General features: G+C 42.6%; 1 protein-coding gene and 1 long non-coding RNA gene across 4 annotated transcripts in view; one reads left to right on the top strand and one right to left on the bottom strand.

Annotated features, from left to right (window-relative positions):
• Positions 1 to 8255, top strand: part of efl1 (elongation factor like GTPase 1) — a 115285-nt gene that overhangs the window by 45603 nt on the left and 61427 nt on the right. The window lies entirely within an intron of this gene.
• LOC116702897 (uncharacterized) overlaps positions 3128 to 8255 on the bottom strand; it is a 6631-nt gene continuing 1503 nt past the window's right edge. Inside the window, exons 2-3 of the long non-coding RNA XR_004335279.1 lie at positions 5685 to 5694; positions 3128 to 3141 (exon numbers count right to left, since the gene is read on the bottom strand). This is a non-coding gene — a long non-coding RNA (uncharacterized LOC116702897). The remainder of the gene's footprint in view (positions 3142 to 5684; positions 5695 to 8255) is intronic.

Genomic DNA, 8255 nt, shown 5'->3' with positions numbered 1-8255 from the left:
GACCCCCATTATTAGACCCCCCCCCGCCCACCCTTATTCTTTGACGGCCGGAGCAAGTAATTGGAGAGGGAGAGAACTGCGCACACAACTTTCTCACACAAATATACACACACACACAAAGCAGCATTTGATGTGGGAAACATAATTTTCTTAACCACATGACGGCACACTGCACGGACTGTATGACAAAGCGCTATGTTTGTCTCTGTGTGTGTGTGCGTGTGCGTGCGTGCATCTTGGGAGTGAGACCCCCTCTGCTGTGGCTGTTTTTAACGAATAACAGAAAAGATGCAAGGGCAGAGACACACACAGACACACGCACACACACAGACAAAGGAAAGCCTACTGTGTGTGTGTGCTGTATTATACTGCTTTCCCTCCCCTGTTTCCTGCCAGCTTAAGGAAGAAACAGCCTAGGGAAATGAAGGTCTCCCATCATGCTCTCTGTCTGTCAGAGAGAGTATTAACTCCAGGTGAGGGCACCTGACTAAAGAAACTAACTTGTGCCTTATGAGTACTGTATTGTGTTACAGAACGGATAGTTGGCTCAACATTAGTGAAATCTCAATATAGAATTTGCTGAAAGCACTGAACACTACAGCTGCCTCTATGTTACTGAGCAGATATCAGATTTTTTGTATTTCTTTAAGGTTTTTATTCCCTGTTTTTTAGGATCAAATCAATACATACAAGGTCTGCGGGCATGGACCTTAAAAACGTAATAGATCATCAGAAAACGTGGGTAGTCCTCGTGAAAACAAAACTTTTATTGATCCTGAGGATTTTTTCAAACTTAATATTCAAAATCCATATGTAAACAGATATATTACCAAAGCATATCAAAGATACCATATTAGTATTCGTCACCACTCTTATTTTCCATAGCTGGTATCAGTTATTGCCATAGTGACCCCGCTCTCTTAACATGCCAAAGAGCTCTCTTTCTGTCTCTCTCTCTCTCTCGCTCTCTCTCTCTCTCTCTCTCTCTCTCTCTCTCTCTCTCTCTCTCTCTCTCTCTCTTTCTCTCTAAAAGAAAAAAAACGACATTATGTCATCGTCTTCATGCTGAGATGCCTCCAGCTCACATATTCATGTTGATTTCTCATAAAGGATCCCAGCGTGGTGTTGTCTAATTCATCCTGTGTTAGATGATCACTGGGAGTCTCCTAACAGTGCATAGGGACGTAGCAGAATCACTGTAGAGCTTGTTCTTTTTCCTGTTGAATACTTCCTGTGTTGACAGTAATATAGTTTGGGCTCGGCCGTTTAGTTCCAGTGAACGGAGCGGTTTTGATGATAATGCATATTAGTTGGGCCCCTGGGTAGCTCACTTTGTAGAGCATGTGCCCATATACTGTATAGAGGTTTACTTCTTCACGTCGCAGCTGCAGGTTAGACCTTTGCTGCATGTCATCCCCCCTCTCTCCCCTTTCACATCTTCATCTGTCCTGTATAAATAAAGGCAGAAAATGACCTCAAAAAATATATAAATAGATAATGCATATCAGTTTTAGTTACTTGATTATTGGTAGTTCTAGGATAATTCTGTTCAACAGAAACCAAAGACATTTCAGTCAAATGTTTGTCTTATATTTGTCATGCATGCATCAACATGTCCTCCAAACCATACGACGATGTCGGTTGATTATCCCTCCCCTTTGCTACGACCCTCAGGAGCGTTTTCCATCATTGTATCTAAACCAGAGGAGGTTAACGTTGTGAAATGGTCGGAGTTTGGTTAGGTTTAGACATAAAAACTACCTAGTTAAAAGTCCCATGGCATTAAAATGTCACTTTATGAGGTTTTTTAACATTTATGAGTACCCCCAGGCTGCCTATGGTCCCCCAGTGGCTAGAAATGGTGATAGGTGTAAACCGAGGACTGGGTATCATGCTCTGCCTTTGAGAAGACGAAAGCTCAGATGGGACGATCTGGAATCATGCCCCTTATGACAGTCCCCTTTCTCTGCTTGGCCCACCCATGAGAGAGAGACATCATGGCTTTCAAACAACTAAAGTTGCAGTTGGTCAAGACAACACCCCCCTCTCTCTTCCTCTAAAGCTACAGACTCAGAAATGGCACATACTAAGGAAAGCTCATTGTGGGACCACCTCTAGTGGCTGTAATTCTGCACCAAGGCTGAATTTTTAGAAATAGACTTCAGATACAGTATTAGGGGACCACTAAGGTCTATATAAAAGAGACAGCAGGATTAGGGGCCACTAAGGTCTATATAAAGAGACTTCAGATACAGATTAGGGGACCCATAAGGTCTATATAAGAGACTTCAGATACAGGATTAGGGGACCACTAAGGTCTATATAAAGAGACTTCAGATACATATTAGGGGACCACTAAGGTCTATATAAGAACTTCAGATCAGTATTAGGGGACACTAAGGTCTATATAAAAGAGACTTCAGATACTGTATTAGGGACACTAAGTTCCTAATACAGCGAGACTTCAGATACAGTATTAGGGGACCACTAAGGTCTATATAAAAGAGACTTCAGGTACTGTATTAGGAGACCACTAAGGTCTATATAAAAGAGACTTCAGATACTGTATTAGGGGACCACTAAGGTCTATATTAGGTCTTCCCTTTATTTCTAAAATTCTTGAAAAAATAGTGTCTGTTCAACTCCATGCTTTTTTAACCTTAACGTCTATGAACCTTTCCAGTCGGTTTTCGCCCCTCCAAGTACTGAAACTGCCCTTATAAAATCACCAATGATCTCCTCACAGCTGCTGATTCGGACTCATCTCCATCCTCATCCTCTCGATCTCAGTGCGGCCTTTGATACCATTTCTCACTCCATTCTCCTCAACAGAACTTTCTTCCCTCGGCATCTCTCACACCCCTCTTGACTGGTTCCGTCATATCTCTCCGACCGCACTCAGTTTATTCAACTCAAATTCTTCACATCCCACCCCCTGTTACTACTGGGTCCCTCAAGGTTTAGTTCTGGCCCCCTCCTTTATCACCTACCTACTTCCCTTGGCATATTCTCCGCAAATTCAACCTTCATTTTCATTGTTACGCAGACGACACCCGCTCTATTTATCCAGCAAACCCACCTCCTCGCTCCCCCCTTGTCCCACTAACTGTTACTTGAAATAAAAGACTGGTTCACCGCCAACTCCTTAAACTAAACAGTGATAAAACCGAACTTCCTCGTAGCTACCCCAGTCCACCCTATCCAAAATCAATAGTTTCTCTCACCAATCGACAACTCCTTGGTCTTCCCTCCCTCAGGTCAAGAGTCTGGGCGTCATCTCGATTCCTCCTCTCCTTTCAGTCACACATAAATAATATCTGCCGGTCTGATACTTCCACCTACGCAACATAAACCGCCTCCGTCCGTCCTTACCACTCACACTGCCTCCATCCTTATCCACAGCCTCGTCACCTCCGCCTTGACTACTGTACTCTCTTCTTTTTGGCCTTCCTTAAAATCCCTCCATAAACTTCAAATTCTCTCAGAACTCAGCAGCTCGTGTCATCACCCGAACCCCCTCATTTCACATATAACCCGGTTCTTCCAGCTCCATTGGCTCCCGGTTCATTCAGAATACAATTTAAAATCCTTCTCCATACTTTCAAAGCCATCCATAACTGGCCCCCCATATCTATCAGAACTCTACACATGCCGTCCCCTCCCGCTCCCTCAGATCTTCCTCCTCTATCCACCCACTGTCCCCCATGCTCGACTCTCACCGTGGGGCGACTTCAGCCGCTCTGCTCCCCAGCTTTGGAACTCACTCCACCGACCTCCGCAACATACCTCTCTCCCTCTGTTCAAAACTAGACTAAAACCCATCTGTTCCAGCTCGCTTATCTGTAAACCATGTTCCTGTTTGTTTTTGTTGTTTGTTGTTTGTTTGTTTTGTTTTGTTGTATTTGTTTTGTTATTACTACTTACACTTTTATGTTCCCTATATCTTTTTATTCTCTGAAAGCGTCCTTGAGTGTTAGAAAGGCGCTGTTAATAAAATGTATTATTATTATTATTATTATATAAAGAGACTTCAGATACAGTATTAGGGGACCACTAAGGTCTATATAAAAGCATCCCAAGAGCACCATGTCATGGGAACTTTTCAGTTTAGAAAAAGATCATGGTTTGTGTTAAAATCAGACTTTACTTACCGGTTACACACGAGACACTGAATGTGACGTAGCTCTCTCTGTTTCGTGTGCTCCGTAAATGTATAGAAAACTCACAGTTTACTGTTATTTTGGCGCTCTTATACATCCTTACCTTACTTCCCGCTTTGCTCCCATCATAACTGCCACAGCCACTAGAGGGCGCTGCCACTAGAAACCTAAATATGGGTCCTAATTGGTTTTTGGAGATACGACCAATGTGAGCAAGACAGTCCCACATGTATAGTTCTAACTCAAGTCATAGTTTTTGTGATGATTGGTTACTTTTTATTTAGTTTAGTCTCATTTTCATGAATATTTTTCAATTTTTATGTACAATTCATTGTCTTAGAAACCATTGGGATTAACTATGTCCCCCCACAATCCCCCCCTCTCCCACATCAACTCCTGTCTGTCAGCAATCAAAACCTGGATGCACCACAACTTCCTCAAACTAAACAGCAATAAAACAGAATTCCTCCTCATAGGCTCCAAATCCACTCTCAGCAAAGCCAGTAACCCCACTCTCATCATTGACGGCACCATCGTCTCCCCATCTCCCCAGGCCCGCAACCTTGGTGTGATTTTTGATTCAAACCTCTCCTTGAGCCTCACATCCGTCAAGTCATCAAAACCTCCTTCTTTCACCTTCGAAATATTGCTAAATTCAGACCCTCACTCACTCCCTCGCTGCCGAAAGACTTATTCATGCCTTCATCTCCTCACGACTGACTATGCAACTACTACTCCTCGCATCAGCTCAACCTCCATTAAAAGGCTCCAACGTTCAGAACTCAGCTGCACGACTCATCACGCGCTCCACATCCTGGCCCACATCACTCCGGTCCTAAAACAGCACACTGGCTTCCCATTTCTAGGTCACATACAAAATCCTGGTCCTCACCTACAAGCATACACCACCTTGCCCCGTCATACCTCACTGTCCTCCCCCCTACCCACCCCATCACGGTCCCTAGATCCATCAGCCGGTCTCCTCTTGTCCCCAAGTCAAAGCTCCGCAGTTTTGGGGACAGAGCCTTTTCCAGGGCAGCTCCCAGGCTGTGGAACTCCCTCCCCATGAGATCCGCATCTCTGGAGTCATCACCCCATTTTTCAGTCCCGTCTGAAGACCCATCTTTTCCTTCTGCATATCCTTAGGTTTTTTTTTTTTTTTTTTTTTTTTAAATTAACACTCTTTCTGCTCTGTTAAGCGACAAATTCAATTTATTATTATTATTATTATGTAATTGTCTCCTTCAGTCAAATTTCAAAATATTTATTTATGTATCGCTTTTGCAAACAATACGTTTTGAATGAATCCCAGAATACATCTTTTGTAAAATCTCCCTGTCATGTGACCAAGGTAATGTAATAACAGAAGTACACAGCCTGTGAAGTAAACCACCCCTCTTTACTATCATAAAACATTGTATACTTTTCTTAAATTACCACAAAACTGACTATTATCATGAACAGTCGTACCCAGGGTTTTCCCTGTCATTTGAAGGTTTAGGTGCAGCACCCGATGTAACCAACTAAAAGACATCTCAGATCTAATGATGTAGTTGGACTGTTTTAGCAAGATGAACTGGAACAGGGACTGTGAGCCAGCCAGACCTGATCCCCTCACATCAGCGTCAGTCCTCACTGAAGCTCTGGTGGCTGAATGGGAGCAAACTCTTGCAGCTGGTTCAACATCTGGCGGAGAGACTGAAACCAGAGGAGCGGAGGCTTAAAAAAAAATAAAAAAAATAAAGATGGGCCATGGTTTGGGGATGACATGTTTATCTCAACCCCATATGGGTGTGATGTTCAAGTTTCACATACTTTTGGTCATTTGCATCTGTAGAATACATTCATAGTAAACTGCACTACAGAGGGCAGCAGAGCCGTGAGAACCTTCTCTGACATATAAGAGCTTCTAGACCAGATGTCTACCAGTGTGTTGAAGTGAACTGTGTTTTTCTCTCGACTTATCTTTCAATTTCTCTACCTTGTTTGCCTCTTTGCTGATACAAAAAGAAATCCTCAAATAATTGACTGTTGTGTAATATTTACCCTTTAAAGGCAGAGTGGTATGCATGAAACTGTGGAAAGTCTGGGACTACCTTCACAAAAGCCCTTTTGTTTAATTCTCCGCTGTGTTTTTGATTAGTACCATACACACAGCCAGCCAACGTTGGGATTTATCTGGGATTGCAGCTGAGGGAGAGTACACAGCCAGCTCCATGCTGTTTGATGCTGAGCTCAGTAAGGCCAGCGGTTTGTCACAGGGGTTAAAGACGTGGGCAACATCACATTCTCATCATCAGGGCCTAATGTGAAGCAGCTGCCTGAAGAGAGTCATCCAAGTCAGTCCTTTGGGAGGGGGAAAAAAAGGAGTCTGGGTAAAATGAATGATGCTGATTCAACACTGGGCAACTTTGTGAAAACATTTGTTTTGCATTAGGCCTGTCTCCGCGTGCCAGCAGTGACTAGCGACCCAGATCTTTAGCAACACACCAACTGACTGATTTTACTGTTGTCAACCACAGGGATGCTGACAGAGGCCAGCTGGGTTCATCTCGGACCAGGAATAACGGCCCTGTTCTTATAGAGTTCCACTTTAGACAGTAGAACGTCACCTTTTTTCACATTCTGTCTGGATAGTGTAGCATTTAAAGTTAGTGTTTATTCTTAGCGATTTTCTTTTTTTAGCCTGGTTGTATGAAAGCTTCATTTCTGGTCAAATGATTTCTATCAATGTCATCTCTTTGCTTTTATACGTTTCTTTACTTTCAAGTAATCCAGAAACCATTGGACCAGTAATTTCTCTGTCAAACACACAACCAGACTAGAAGAACAGAATGAATGTCATCTTTGTCGTCTACATACAGCAGAGCAAAGATACAACATCTGTAAGCCTTTATTTGATAGGACAGGAAGTCAGACATAAAAGGGGAGAAAAGGGGGAGGCATGCAGTAAAGGGCCGCAGGTCAGATTTGAACCAGTGGCCGTGAGGACTAAGGACGCTCTACCAGATGGGCTCCCCAGGCACGAACCAATAGATTTAAGATGTGTGGCCTTAGCATAAAGACTGGTAGTGGGAAACTGCTACGCACAAATTTAAATTTCAACAAATTGTATCATTTGTTGTGTTTAATCCGTGCGGAAAAAGCTAAAGAACTCAAGGTCCACTCACTGGACAGTTTTCCACTGTGTTACATGGTCTTCATCAACAGGTGGAGTTTACTCGGTCGCCGTGAAGCTGTAGATGTTCATGGTTTCTATCTTTCTGAACAATTTTAGAACCTGTCCATGTTGGCTTAGAAATTGAGCTTGACGGAGTATTTTCAAATGGAATCAAGGATGAACTGTCAAGTGGCCAAAAGCTCCAGAATGAGCAAGTTAGTGTACTGTAGTTCAAGGGTAACTACCGATTGTTTTTAACCTGGACCATATTTTCCCTTGTTTTTGTGTCTAAGTGACTGATGGGAACAACAATCTTTGACATTGGTCCAGTATTGAGGTAGATCGCTTCAGTTGGCAGCGGCGAAACAAGCTACAATGGAAGTTAATAGAGCAGTTGTCCAGCTTGTATTTACATTCATAAAAGTGTTCATTTTGACAGGCTCGGAATATTATTCTAAGTGTCTGTCAACATTATGGAAAGGACTTATAAGGAGGTCGACCTTTCTGTCAAAGAGTAAGATCCCTTTTTTAAACGTAAAAACACCTGCGAAATTGGGTTCACTATAGCCACCAGTCTCCATGTAAATAAACAGTCATTTTAGCATCGTAAAATACACTTCACTCAAAGTCGACAGACACAACATGAAACCATTTGCAACCATCACAACTCTAGTTTTTGTTGAAATAAACACATTGTTTATGGATTTATGTGTGAAAATATGTTGTCTCTATACACATTCAAAGTATTGCTTTTTTAAATGAAGTCTAGTGGGTTTATTGCTAGCGACTTCAGAGCTATTTCTGGTTAAACAGAAAGGATTTAAAGGTCTCTGAAGTGATCCTTTGCTTAATAATGCCAGACCCTTATATAATAATTAGAGCCTGTCAGCGGCAAAACGAGCACTTTTGTGAAGGTAAATACAAGCTGGACAATT

This window comes from Etheostoma spectabile, chromosome 15, assembly GCF_008692095.1.
Source record: "Etheostoma spectabile isolate EspeVRDwgs_2016 chromosome 15, UIUC_Espe_1.0, whole genome shotgun sequence".
Taxonomy (NCBI): Eukaryota; Metazoa; Chordata; class Actinopteri; order Perciformes; family Percidae; genus Etheostoma; species Etheostoma spectabile.
Note: the sequence above shows the minus strand (reverse complement) of the source record. Positions and strands in the feature narration are given on the sequence as shown.